The 14,618-nt window shown below is 37.8% G+C and overlaps 1 pseudogene; it reads right to left on the bottom strand.

Annotated features, from left to right (window-relative positions):
* Positions 1 to 2,826: 2,826 nt before the first annotated feature.
* LOC124510243 (thioredoxin-like protein 1) lies at positions 2,827 to 4,092 on the bottom strand (annotated as a pseudogene).
* Positions 4,093 to 14,618: the final 10,526 nt, after the last annotated feature.

Here is a 14,618-nt window from a genome sequence, read left to right as displayed (position 1 = left end):
AACTGCAGGTGTGAGGCCTGATTGCTTCACTGTCTTCTCAGGCTCCCAAGAGATTATTGATGACCACAGTTTGGAAACCTCTCAACCTTGATCATTCCTTGATCTCTTCTAGGTATGGAAATTACCTTTGCATTCCTCAAATGTGTAGCCAGCCAGTATATTAGCAAATAAATGAACTTTAGTAAGAAGACCACTGTATACATCAGACATGGCAAGAACATTTAATTCCAGGGATAATTCTTTCTAATCAATGGGTTAAGAATAATGAGAATGCTATGACAAATTTATTGTATTCTGCTATGCATCTACGAGTTGAAGTTGTACACATCTGTGTACACATTTGCAATTCCCAGCATAGTCACTTGTATACATTATATTCAAAAACTCCCATGAATAGAAAAATGTGGTGATAGTAATATTGCAAAATAATAACTGAATGTTTTTCTCTTCTGTTTTTTTTTAACATTTATTCATTTTCGAGAAACAGAGTATGAGTGGGAGAGAAGCAGAGAGAGAGGGAGACACAGAATCTGAAGCAGACTCCAGACTGAGCTGTCAGCACAGAGCCCAATGCAGGGCTCGAACCCACGGACCACGACCTGAGCTGAAGTCAGACACTTAACTTACTGAGCCACCCAGGTGCCCATTTTGTCTTCTGTTCTATCAGCAAAAGTATATTTATAAAAACTCATGACTTTGGATGAATAAGTTCTAATTGTTCTGTTTTTTTCCTGGAAGGACAGCATAGTTTAAAGAAGTCTGATAAATGGTATGAGAAAGGAGTCCAGTGTTAGAGACCAAAGGGATGCAGCCACAAGAAAAAACAAATGTGGGCTCTAGAGCTTCAACTATGTAACTCAGTCACAGCACCGGATAATTCATTGATGACTGCACCTCTCTTGGGGAAAGTATTTTCAATGATACCCCTTGAAAGAGACAAGAAATCCTTACAGAAAGATGACAAACCTGGATTGAAATTCCATCTTGGTTATTTGCTACAAATGTACTGTGATTCTCAATTTCTTTATAATAAAATGATGAGTGTATCAACTATCTAGTTGGATTGTTGAGAGTATCAAAAATAATGCAAGGAAAATGCTTGCCACATGGTAGGTGAATGGTAGCCAACATCATTGGTCTTACTTTACACAGTCTTGGAAAGTGCTGAACAGAAATCTATTTCAATTGATAAATGGTAAATTTGAAAATGAGAGTGAATGGAGGTAAGCATTTCTTGTGTAATATTCATTGCCTATTGAATCCATTCCTTATGTTAGCACTTACAACTCTGCCCCCCACCCCCCGTCCCTCTTACCTTCACTGATCTAAACCTCCCCATTCCCAGATATGAAAGATTTGGGGAAAAGGAGGGCCTAAAAAACAAAAGAAAACAGAGTTTTTTCTTTCAAAATAAGCCAGGTCCTGTGAAGTAAACTGCTGAGAAATATCGACTTTATGCTCTATCTTATTTCTTACACCATGCTTTAAAAAGTAATAAATTGTTTATTGTGAAATTTGTTTCCTGGATGAAAGAGAACGATCTCTGCTCTCAGCGTGCATAAATTTAGGATTGGGAACTACATGCGAAATCTTTAATGTTCTTGTGAAATAGCTCATCACCACACTTGACAATTAAAAAGTTACCTCAGATTGGGGGATGGGTGGGAAGGCAATACAATCCTTGTCATGAGTTATCAGTGCTACTTAGATAGTTCTTTATCAGTCCCACATTTAGATAACTGATTTGAGTCAAATTTCCCAGATGTGCAATTTAGAGTCATTCCTGAAATCTCATATGGAGTGAGGGGAGGGGGCTAGACATTTTAGAAAAAAATAAAACTGAAACTGAGCTGAGCAATGTAGGGTACTCTCAAGCTTGTAGATTCATGTCCTTCCCCAAAGAAGTGCTTCTGCTCCCCCAGGATGTATCCCCATAGAAATCCTTGGGCTCACTTCATACATCATAGGACCCCCTGGAAGAAGATCTGAGTAGATGCTCTTTTGGGCATCCTGTTTCTGATTAAGAACATTCGTCTGATTCCTTACTCTTTTGATTACATTCTATCTCCTACAAATTCCACCTTTCTGCTCAGAATATTCAGTGGAAAACTGGGAAGAGTCGCTTAGAACGTATGAATCCATAGTTCAGAAATATCCTTTCACATGGGATTTTCATGCACTTTCCATTGTCCCTCAAATGTATGAAGGGGCAGTACTCATGGCTATCAGTGTGGACACGATGTCCCAGAATGTGTGGGTCCAGCCACTGCTGGAAGATACCATAGCTGTGTATTCTTGTGCCCTCATTTCACACAGAACATCAACCCATTTCCAGCTGCTTAGAAGAAACTGTTACCACCACTCATCACTGCCTACTTCTTTGTTATCAGTCACCTAAACTGGAATTTCAGAGAAATCTTCCAAAAAAAAAAATACTGCAAAATTGTTCTCCAATAAAAGTTTTCTATTGACTATCCAGAAACTGGATGGTTTCATCAGTTCTGCTAAGGGTCTCACCATCTCTCCGATTTTGAAAACTTTCCTAAAAAGAGGGGTGTTGGGAAACAATGCAAATTAGCCAATCAATCTTAAACTTGGGAGGTTAGCTATTGCTTTTTTTTAAGGTTAGAAAAAGTAGTGGCTTTTATTTACCATTGCACTTATCAAGATTACAATAAAAACACTAGTGATACCATCTGAAAAAAAAAACAATGATTTGTTGGTAATTGCAATGAATGGAATATTGATAGTCTCTGAGGACAATCAAGAAATTATCCAGGAGCTATAGACCTGATAGCAATATGGTCTTCGGGTGTCTTTTGTGGCTTATTTTTTTCCAACTACTGGCTTAAAGTCATTCATATTTGTTGCCTGGAGTCCAGTACCAATAAATGTAAGATATGGAATGACTGTTTCTTTATCTTGATTGTACTGAACAACTACAGCTACATTGTGAAGATTAATAATAATGCAGTAGGACAATGCTATCATCTTTAATATTATCCTCTGTTAGTTCCAGAGCTTGAGTTGATCACTTCTTTCTGCTTCTTCAAAATCCATAGATTGAAGTAGATTGATAAAAATTTTTACATATTGGGGCACCAGAGTGGCTCAGTTGGTTAAGCTTCCATCTTCAGCTTAGGTCATGATCTAGCAGTTTGTGAGTTCAAGCCCCGCGTCGGGCTCTGTGCTGACAGCTCAGAGCCTGGAGCCTGCTTCAGATTCTGTGTCTCCCTCTCATTCTCTTCCTCTTCCCCACTTGTGCTTTCTCTCTCTCTCTCTCTCTCTCTCTCTCTCTCTCTCTCTCTCTTCAGAAATAATAAATGAATAAACTTTAAAAATTAAAAAAATTTTTTGCATATTTAGGACCCTGACCATTACATGCCCCTTGCAATTTCATTGAATAGAGTTTAACAAGTTGCTTAAATGCTACAGTAATAAGTAGCTGTTCTTCACAATCAGATTCCAAGAAGGTCATGCCTTTTCAGAAACAGTTGTCCAACTCATACTCTTTGCTTTCATTAAGGCATGTGCAGCATATTAGAAGGCATTAAATCTATATAGCCTTTTGAAAGATCTGTGTCCTGTTTTTCTAAGTACTGCTTGATTTTTTTTTCTTCTAATCCCACAGCATCACCTCCTTGATATTGGTCAATTCTCCTTTTATTTTGAAAACACAGAAACGTTGGTGTTGCTGATATATTGCATTTGCAGCTGTTCCCTGACATTGATGCACATCGACTTCCAAGAAAACTGCTTGCGTATACTTGTTAACTCCTAGAACTGAATGCCGCACCCTCACATGGTGAACCTGACCGGGGTGAGTCTGGAACCTGTGCCATGCAGTTCAGGCTGGAAATCTGGGTAGCTGCCCACTGGCTCCTCTGAAATATTTCCCAGAGAGCTCAGCAGGGCAGCTACCAAAAGCTGAAGACCCAGGAGAGGGAACAGGCTCTGGAAGGCTGAGACCTGTACAGAAGACGTGATGACCGAGGAGTCTTTCTCTGGACTCAATGCAGTCTGCCAGGGAGCAGAACTGCCAAGAGGGTGGGCATGGGGGAGGACAGGGAAAGGGGAGGGAAAGAAAGGCATGTAGCCAGGGTTTACTCAGGATACGGCAAGAGTGTGGTAGGCAGAATAATGGTCCCCCAAAGATGGCCCCATCCTAATCCTTGAAACCTGTGGATATGGCACCTTACATAGAAAGAGACATTGCATGGGAATGCAAGCTGGTGCAGCCACTCTGGAAAACAGTCTGGAGGTTCCTCAAAAAACTAAAAATAGAACTATCCTATGACCCAGCAATTGCACTACAAGGCATTTATCCACAGGATACAGGTGTGCTGTTTCAAAGGGACACATGCACCCCAATGTTTATAACAGCACTATCAACAATAGCCAAAGTATGGAAAGAGCCCAAATGTCCATCAATGGATGAATGGATAAAGAAGATGTGGTATATATACAATGGAGTATTACTTGACAATCAAAAAGAATGAAATCTTTCCATTTGCAACTACGTGGATGGAACTGGAGGGTATGATGCTAAGTGAAATTAGTCAGTCAGAGAAAGACAAATATCTTATGACTTCACTCATATGGGGACTTTAAGAGACCAAACAGATGAACAGAAGGGAAGGGAAACAAAAATAATATAAAAACAGGGAGGGGGACAAAACAGAAGAGACTCATAAATATGGAGAATAAACAGAGGGGTACTGGAGGGGGTGTGGGAGGGGGGATGGCCTACATGGGTAAGGGGCATTAAGGAATCCACTCCTGAAATCATCATTGCACCATATGCTAACTAATTTGGATGTAAATTTTTAAAAAATAAAATTAAAAAAAAAGTAAAACTTAAAAAATTAAAAAGATACACTGTAAAAAATTAAAATAAAAGCAATGATCTCAGATTGGATTTTGGAGATAGAAACTGAAGCAGCTCATTCAAGATGTCACAGCCAACGCTATAAAATGTGAAATGGCTCAGAGCTGTGGCGTGAGTGACATGAATCATTTATGTACCAAATATATGTAGCATGTTTGTATATGGCAGGGATTTTCTAGGTACTGGAAATAAAATGATCTGATTCAGGAAGTTAATTGAATAAATAAGCAAATTTTATAGCAATGTGTGTGTAAGAAAGTGATAATGAGTGACATAGAGGAAAAGGGTAAAGAGACGAGAGAGTTCCAATGGGCTACAGGAGTCAGCTTGGGAGAAACTGCAGTGTTAAATGGGGAAGTAAGACAGTAATATACAATACACATTTGTTCTGGTTTTTCTGTTTAACATTTTTTCAAGCCTGGTGATTTTTAAAGTATATGCTCATTGTAAACATAAATTATAAGCCCCCTACTTTCATTGCATATTCCCACCCTCACCCACGTGTTTTAGTCTGTATATGAAGCTATTATTAAGAATTTATTTTGGGGGGTACCTGGGTGGCTCAGTTGGTTAAGCATCCAACTTCGGCTTGGGTCACAATCCTGCAGTTCGTGGGTTCGGGCCTCTCGTTGGGTTCTGTGCTGACAGGTCAGAGCCTAGAGCCTGCTTTAGATTCTGTGTCTCCTTCTCTCTACCTCTCTCCCACTCACTCTCTCTCTCTCTCTCTTTCTCTCTCTCAAAAATAAATAAACTTTAAAAAAAATTAAAAGGGCGCCCGGGTGTCTCAGTCAGTTGAGCATCCAATTTCGACTCAAGTCATGATCTCACAGTTTGTCAGTTCGAGCCCCACGTCGGGCTCTGTGTTGATAGCTCGAAGCCTGGAGCCTGCTTTGGATTCTGTGTTTCCCTCTTTCTCTGCCCCTCCCCCATTTGTGCTCTGTCTCTCTGTCTCTCAAAAATGAATAAACGTAAAAAAAATTTTTTTTAATTAAAAAAAAATTTACTTTTGTCTTTTCATAATTTCTTGTGATAAAATTACGCTACTTTTCTTGTGTTCAATTGCAATATATCTTGGAATCTCCCCATTTCAGAACATATATTTTTTTCTCGTTTTACACTGTAATATGAGAATTGTATAACATTAATGAATTTTATTAAACCAGTTTCATACTCATAGGCATTTAAATCATTCCACTTTTATTTTTTTTTAAATTTTTTTTTCAACGTTTATTTATTTTTGGGACAGAGAGAGACAGAGCACGAACGGGGGAGGGGCAGAGAGAGAGGGAGACACAGAATCAGAAACAGGCTCCAGGCTCTGAGCTATCAGCCCAGAGCCTGACGCGGGGCTCGAACTCACGGACCGCGAGATCGTGACCTGGCTGAAGTCGGACGCTTAACTGACGGCGCCACCCAGGCGCCCCAAATCATTCCACTTTTAAAACATACTTCAAATAAAATTGCAAGGAAAAACCTATAACATACCTTTGGAAAATTATGTGTCATGTATTTACGGAGTAGAATTGAAAGGTAAAGTGATTTATATTACAAAAAAAAAATTTTGATGGATAATCCCAACGATAGTACTGATTACATGTTCTCCCAAATGACAGTACAATTACATGTTAACCAATAGTATGTGAGGGTATTGGCTTCTTAAATGTATATATTGATTTTTTAAAGTTTGTTTATTTATTTTGAGAGACAGAGAGAGTAAGCAGGGAGGGGCAAAGAGAGGTGAGTGGAGGGGGGAATTCCAAGCAGGCTCTGTACTTTCTTGGGCCCACGAGCTCTGAGATCATGCCTGAGCCAAAACGAAGAGTCAGACATTTAACCTAATGAGTTCCAGGAGTCCCTGACTTCTTAACTTTAACTGATACTTGCTATAACATTCTGACAGTCACTTAGATGTTATAATGTTCCAATATGATTAAAATTGTATCATCATTTTTATTTACATATCTTGAATTATAAGAGAGGTTAATCTTTTTTTTCATGGTTACTGGTCATTGGTATTCTATTTCTGATAAATCCTTTTTTTCCTATACTGTGATATCTCTTTATTAAGGAAATCAGCCTTTTTCAAATGTGTTGAAAATATTTCCCCGAATTTTCATCTTCCTTTTGCTATCTGTGGTATCTTATATTAAAGGGATAGTCTAGTTTGGGCATAGTCCAAATAGCCAATATTTTCTTGTATGGCTTCTTGGTTTTGAAACCTGATGGGTTTTGTTTTAAAAGGTCTTCCCATTCCAAGTTTACAAAAGATTCATTAACCATTCTTTATTACATGATTTAATTTTTAATGTTTTAATTATTTTGTCTATGGAACTTTGAGTTTTAAAAATTAAGTAGAGGCATTCTTATTTTTCTCCAAGTGCTAACCAGTTATTACAGAAATCTTGTTAAATAACCTATCCATTTCTTAGTAATTTAAAATACTTACAATTTTTAACACATAACAAATTCCAAACGTAATTACAATAATATTTCAGAATATAATATATTGCATTTATCTGTCTGGGTATTCTTACCTAAGATCATATTTTAATACATGTAGTTTTATGCTGGTTCTTTAAAAATAAAAAAATGGCAAAAAGACTTTCATTTTATTTTTTATAGTGGCTCTGATATTTTTGCATGTTGTAGGGTTTTTTTCCAAATCAAATAAATGATGCTTTCGTTATTTTTAATGGAATGATGCTAAGCTAATATATTACAGAAATAATAAACGTCTTGATAATAGTTTTAAGTTTTCTTCATAAAAGCTTTCCATATTTATATTCATCAAAGTTTGTTTTATATTTTTACTGCTATTATAAATAGAATATTCTATATTATTTTATTATTTTAAAAAGTACCATTGTTAAGATATGTATAGATTATGTATATCATCTATTTTATAGACACCCTAGTCAGTTCCATTTTTTCTAAAAGTAACAAAATACCTCCTTATCTAATAAAAACTACAAAATTATTTAAAAAAAAGAGAGAAAGAGACATTGCGATGTGATTAAGTTAAGGATTCTGAGATAGGGAGATTATTCTGGATTATCCAGATAGGACTATGTAATCATAAGTGTTCTTATAAGTAAAAGAGGTAAAGGGGGAAAGTCAGTCAGAGAAGCAGAGGTCTTACATATGATTGCTGGATTTGAAGATGGAAGGGGCTTATAAGCCAAGGAATACAGGCAGCTTCCAGAAGCTGAAAAAGACAAAGAGTGAATTCTCTCTTAGAGCCTACAGAAGGAATACAGTTCCCCCCTGCATCTTGTATTTTCCAAGTCATTCCTAGTACCTCATCCTAGTGCCTAGCAAAGACCCTGGTTAGAGCCTATAATTATCTGTGAATGAATAAAGAAGTTATATCCCCAACACTCCTCACTAGTATCTTCATTCAACAAGGTGCATATTTTGAGCCATCTATGAACGCAGAACCCAATATGTGTGTCAAAATTTCTGCCTTCCATCTTACCCTTTCACCACTTGAATCTAGTCCTATCCCTCATTCCGTCTACAGCACTGATCACTGTGCCATGAGGAGAGCAATACACATATTTCATTATCCATGGTGATAACAACAGAAATTATATAATAAGTAAAAGGCAGTGTGATTTTATCAATCATCTGGTAAAGAAAGTAGAAATGGAATGTACTAGTCAAGATCAACCAGAAAAAGATAATCATTCCAAGTATTTAAAATAGAAATTGTGGGGGATAAGTTTAGGAATTCCCTGAGCTTGCACCAATGGGTTAACAAGGCTTAGGACGAAAGCATCCAGAATAGGTAAACAGGGCGAAAACCTTCCCAGTATAGAACAAGAGCATAAGAGTGGGAAGCTGCTTCTGCTGGACAGAAGTGTCCAGAATAGGTAAACAGGTAGACAGGGTGATAGACTGTCACAGCAGACTATTTGCTAATTGCCTGGAGCTAATTAGCAAAAGAAAGGTGCCTTGTTGACCGTGAGGTAGCATGCTCTGTGTATTATCCCCTACGCAAGTTAAGATAAACAGACATGGTGCCTGGTGCCTGCCATAAACAGCCATCAGCTCAGTGTCAGGATTTTGTTTTGTATTCACACAAACCCCTAACACCGCATATCTTCAAAATCCCCTTTCTCTCACACAGAAAGAAAGTTAGTGATCACTGTCTCATTGTCCCTTTCTGCATGCCCATCATGTCTGTAAGCCTTCTGATCCTAATAAATATGGAACAAGGACCGTTGCTTGAGGCTCTTGTCTCCTCCTCGACATTAGCCTCTCTCGCATTTAATTCTGCATATGCTCTCTTGCTGGACAAGAGATAACTCCAGACTCAAAGTCTGCAACAGAAGTGACATTGATTTAACAGATAGAGTTGAGACTCCAAGCGAGAGGAAAATGTGGTAACCCTGAGATTAGAAACAGCAGAAGCTACCATTACACACAGGCTGGGACAGACGTAATAAATGAGTTACTGGATCCCAGAAGAGTTTGGCTCACCTGGAGGAAGCTAGGAGGACCTGTTTGGTGGAGCTGGAGGCAGGGAGAACACAGGAAAGGATGGATATTTGTTTGACACAAACAGAGAGGTGAAGAAATGTCTTGGGCTGTAACATTGCATGCCAACTTTACTTTAATAACAAAAATTAAAAACATATACGCACACAAAAATAATTAAAACTGAAAAAAAACACAGGAAGGAAGGAATGAAGAAAGGAAAGAAAGGAAAGGAGGGAGGGAGGGAGAAAGAAAAAAGAAAGAAGGAATGGAAGAAAAGGCAAGTTTTGGACTCTTCTTTCTCTCACCTCCAATCTCCTGATAGTGCCTGCTGCTGGCCAAACCCATCCAGATGCTATCTAACACATGAATGAAGAAGATCATCTTGGACCCCCTTAAAAGACAAAAGCAGGGCATGGGGTGGGGAGTCAGAGGGGAGGTAAAATAAGGAATGGCTCTGAGTTCAAACACGCCAAGGAGCAGCATTCAGAAGAAAGGGATTTCAACTTCTTATATGAAAACATAAATCTTCTTATATGAAAACATAAATCTAAGTACCTAAAATCTAATTATCTCTTAATTGGTTTGCAATACACTTTTAGTAAAACATTTAGAATAATCTTAACTACGATCATCTATAACAAAGGCTGAAAAAAAAACTATAATAAATCAAGGTAAATCCTGGCTCCACGGCATACCTCATACACTATTCAAAGCAATCAACATAATCTGTTATAAAATAATGCCAAATGGATACTAGTTTAAAATGCTCTGTACTCCTAGTTTGCTTTGTGTGCTAGGACATATATCTCCTAAGATAAACATGAGAAAAGCGCCAATCAGGCCAAGTCAGAAAAAAAGAAAAAGAAAGAAACTCAGCCAACATCAATGGACAGACACGTATTTTCCAAGAGGTTTACCTAAAGTGTGGGCTGATTTTTCTGTTGAAGACAATATAAACTGTCATTTAGACCATGAAAAATTGGAAACAACACCTAGAGCTAAAAAGATAAAAAAAAATTAAGTAATGCCATGGAATGTGTATAGAACAAAGTGACATAAAGTACTTTGCCAATTGTCATGTTTTAAACTAACAGGAATTTTCCTATGAGCTTAGAATAGTAGATTACTGACATTAAAACATCTTAAGTGTTTTTCTATATTTTCTTTTTCTTTCCTGCTTATTATTGGGGGAGGAACCCATCATTTCATGATTCATGACCCAAATCTCAGAACTTCAACTCCAATGCCAGCTAGACAAAGGGATAAGTCATTTTGTTATGACTAATTAGCTATTTATCCATTGAAAACATTGGGCTTATGCTGGGTAGACTTAAATTATGTTAGGATTGAAATGTTTGTGACAGTTCATTGTTCAGAGTCGAAAGAACATTTTTTAAAAGGCAGTATGTTAGTCAATAAAATAATTTCAAGATTTGGGCTATGAAAACTATGCTGGTTTTTCTTTTTCAACTGCCTCCTGATAATTTCCCCATCCTTGATTTCCAAATTTTGGAACCAACCACTGAAATTATGCTTCTTTTCCCCCTTTATTCTTAAAGACCCAACTCTAACCTTGTGTCCTCAATGAAGTCACAACTTTTGGTCACCAAATCCCACAAGCGTTTTTTTTAGACCACAATGGAATTTGGTCTCTGTTAATCACTGCAGCACTTGCTAGCCCCTACACATTGATACAATTTTGTCCACATTTTATCCCTACAAATTCCCAGGCATTTGAACATATTTGTTCCTAAGTTAGTTATGAGTCCTTTGAAGGTATAGACAATGGCTTATTTTATCTGACATGGAAACCAATATATATTAGGTGACAACCTCTCCCAATATATATTTATCCTACCATGTTCTCTCCTGATTTCTTTCCTTGTGTTATTTTCCCCCCATTCATTTAAAATAGAAAAGTATGGGACACCTGGGTGGCTCAGTCAGTTGAGCATCCCACTTTGGCTTAGGTCATGATCTCACTGTTTGTGAGTTTGAGCCCCACATCCAGTTCTGTGGTGACAGCTCAGAGCCTGGAGCCCACTTTGGATTCTGTATCTTCCTCTCTCTCTGCCCCTCCCCTGCTTGCCCTCTGTCTGTCTGTCTCTCCCTCTCTCTCTCTCAAAAATAAATAAACATTAAAATAGAAAAGTATACCCCTTACCTATCTCTGAATATATGGCTAGATTTGGAATTTCTTTGTAAGAGTAATATAGTTGTAGGTAAGTCCCTCGGACACCTATCATTCCCAAACAAATATGTGAGAACAGATAAAACTTCTTTAAAAGCCACAAAACATCCTAGTCATATTTTTGAGCTTGTTCAGTTCTATATTTTTTTTAAATCAAAAGTGACAGATATAAGGTACACAAAGATAAGTATGACACGACTGCTGCCTTCATTTTCAGTGGGAAAGAGATCAAGTGGACAAATAAAATAGGCTTGGTGTTATGGACTGAGTTGTGTGCCATGCCCCAAATTCATATGTTGAAGTCCTGACCCCCTAAGACCCAACTGGGTCTTTAAAAAGTGATTTAAAAGACGGTTAAGGCGATCCCTAGTACAACCTCATTTGTATCATTACAAAAGGAGAAAACTTGGACACACAGAGAGACACCAGGGATGCATGAACACAGAGAAGATGCTATGTGAGGACACAGCAAGATGACCATCTACAAAGCCAAAGGCTTCGGTGGAATCCAAACCTCCCAACACCTTGGTCTTGGTCTCCCAATCTCTGGAACTGTTGTTGAAGCACCACGTGTATGGTATTTTTTTTTTCATAGCAGCCCTAGGTAACTAATACATTTGGTGAGCACCACAATGGTTGTCAGCATAAGATACCATAAGAGCAAACGGAGGGGACTTTAACATAGTTTGCAGTGCAGTGCAAAGGCCATGAAGAAAACTTCCTCTGCAACATACTCCATGCTATCTGGGCACTCTCTGAGGAATATTACTGGATGTCAGTGGAACTTTATCTCTGCGTTTTTGTGTACAAATACACAAATATACTATAATTCAGACTGGCCATTTCCAAGATAATGAGCTAAATATAGCCAGGAAACAGAAAACTTAAGTAACTATTCAGTTTGGCTAACGGCATTCGGAATCTAAATGTATGACCAGGATTGCACAAATGGAAATGTAGAGAATAGATTAGTAATTGTAAGGTCTTAAGAAAAGCTGCACATGCTCGAAGATGAAATAATCATCTTAGAATCATTTTTGTTGATCAGTTCTATAACAAACAAGGCAGTTCTTTAAACAGCTGCCCCAGGAATGGTATTTTTCTGGCTGCTGCCTGATGTGCATTATAATTCCTCTAACACTTACCACTCAATTTACCTCCATTGAAATAAGGGATACAGATGGCAGATGAGGAGGTCCTTCAGGCTCAAGGTAGTTTGTCTTAGCCCCAGAACCCAGTTTTAGAGAGACCCTGAGACCCACAAGTACTTGTGCCTTCATGGGAAAGGAGCAGGGAGATGACAGAGACCTCATGCTGCCTCCTGGTAGAGCAAAGACTTTAGGGTGAGTGCCCAGGGCCATTAGAAAAAAAGTGAAACACACCATCAGCATTCTCTGTTCTCCCTTTGTCTGGCCCTTAAACTCTTTGGCATCTGCTTCCCAGGTGCCCAAACCCTAACTCTGCAGAACTCCTGTGCCTACTGCTACTCCCCGCCACCCCCTGTCAGGGGTCACCAACTCGAGGGAGGAGAGAAGTATGAAAGAACCAGGCAACTGGATGGGGACTGGTGAAGTAACAGTACTTCATCCAGATGGACTCAGTAGTTACTCATCTCTGTGTAATTATTGTCAGGCTAGACTGTGACCTACACCAGCCAAGTGTTGCAGTCTGTATTTTTTTTCTTATTCTTATCTCTCACTTTTAGTAGTAGAAACCATGTAGAATACTAAGTCTATGTGAACCAAACAAATATATGTACAGGCCAGATCGGCCTTATGGGCCACCATTAATCTATAATTGGAGGTATTTTAAGACAACTGTTTCTTCCAATGAAAATAACATCAGCCTTTATTTGCAGAGGTCAATGAGCATTTTGTACGAGGAGGATTAGGAAAGTGGGGTAGAGAAGTGAGAAGTCCAGAGAATTGATTCATAGTTTTCTATATTCCACTCACCAAATGTGTGGCACTGTGTAAGTTCCTTGTCCTTTCTGAATTTGAACTTTATTTTTTTATAAAATGATAGGTTTCTTGTGATCTTATGATTCCAATGAATGTCACTGTAAAATTTCTGTTCAAGATTGTTTGTGAGTTTTTGTTTCAATTTATAAAAGATGATCTAATAGGTTAAACCTTTAAAAAGTATTAAATATATCTTTATTTTGTTTAGATAGGTAAAGGATATAATCAGACTCAAAACCAAAATCATTATCTCAGTGGACCATTGTTAGAAGAGGTAGAAAGAGGATCTGGTGGGGGAGGAAACAAAGATTCCCAGTCAGATCACCCACCTAACACCTGCACCTGAAGGTGGCTGAGTAGAAACAACTGAAAAGCCAGTAGATGTGGAGAAATAGGTACAGAAATAAAGGGTTAAAAAGAAAGACCTGGAACAATCTTGCAAACTAAAATCCCATACTACCTGAGGCAAATCAAGGTCATGAAAGATAGGTTCTACATTTTACAAACAGAAAATTTACTCCTGAGAAATGAGAAATACCATGGAAGTCTAAAAACTATACATATGTGGTATATTAACAGAGACCTAAAAATGTCCTATATTTATTTGTAACAGAAAAAGCAGGAGGCTATGAATCAAAAACAATAAGAAGAAGAACCAATTTGAAATCCTGGGAATAAAAAATATTTTTGATGTTGAAATAAAAGAAGTCAATGGACAAAAAAATAAACTAGAGAGATAAAGAGATAATTAGTAAGCCAAATGATACTACTAAAAATAATACAGAGAGATATAAATGCTTGTTTAATATTTGAAAGCAGAGTTAAGACACAGACATGGAGGCCAGAATGAGAAGTGGCCACAAATGCCCAAGAGGAATTCTAGATTTTGAGAAAAGGAAAGTTGATAAGAAGGCAATATTAAAAGAAACATTTATTTAGTGTTTTTTGGAATTTTAAAATGATGTTTCCTCAGGTAGAATATGAGTATCAAATGCCAAGAAGCATAAACAGAATAAACTTACATCTAAACACAGTGACATTTCAGAACATCAAAGAAAAAACTAGTAAAGTTACCCCTGGACTAGTATTTCCCAAC

Source organism: Lynx rufus, unplaced genomic scaffold (assembly GCF_022079265.1).
Source record: "Lynx rufus isolate CCGP_SWC_20201006 ecotype Redwood Valley unplaced genomic scaffold, mLynRuf1.p SCAF_1, whole genome shotgun sequence".
NCBI classification, from domain to species: Eukaryota; Metazoa; Chordata; class Mammalia; order Carnivora; family Felidae; genus Lynx; species Lynx rufus.
The sequence above is the reverse complement of the archived record's forward strand: the minus strand, read 5'-3'. Positions and strand labels throughout refer to the sequence as shown.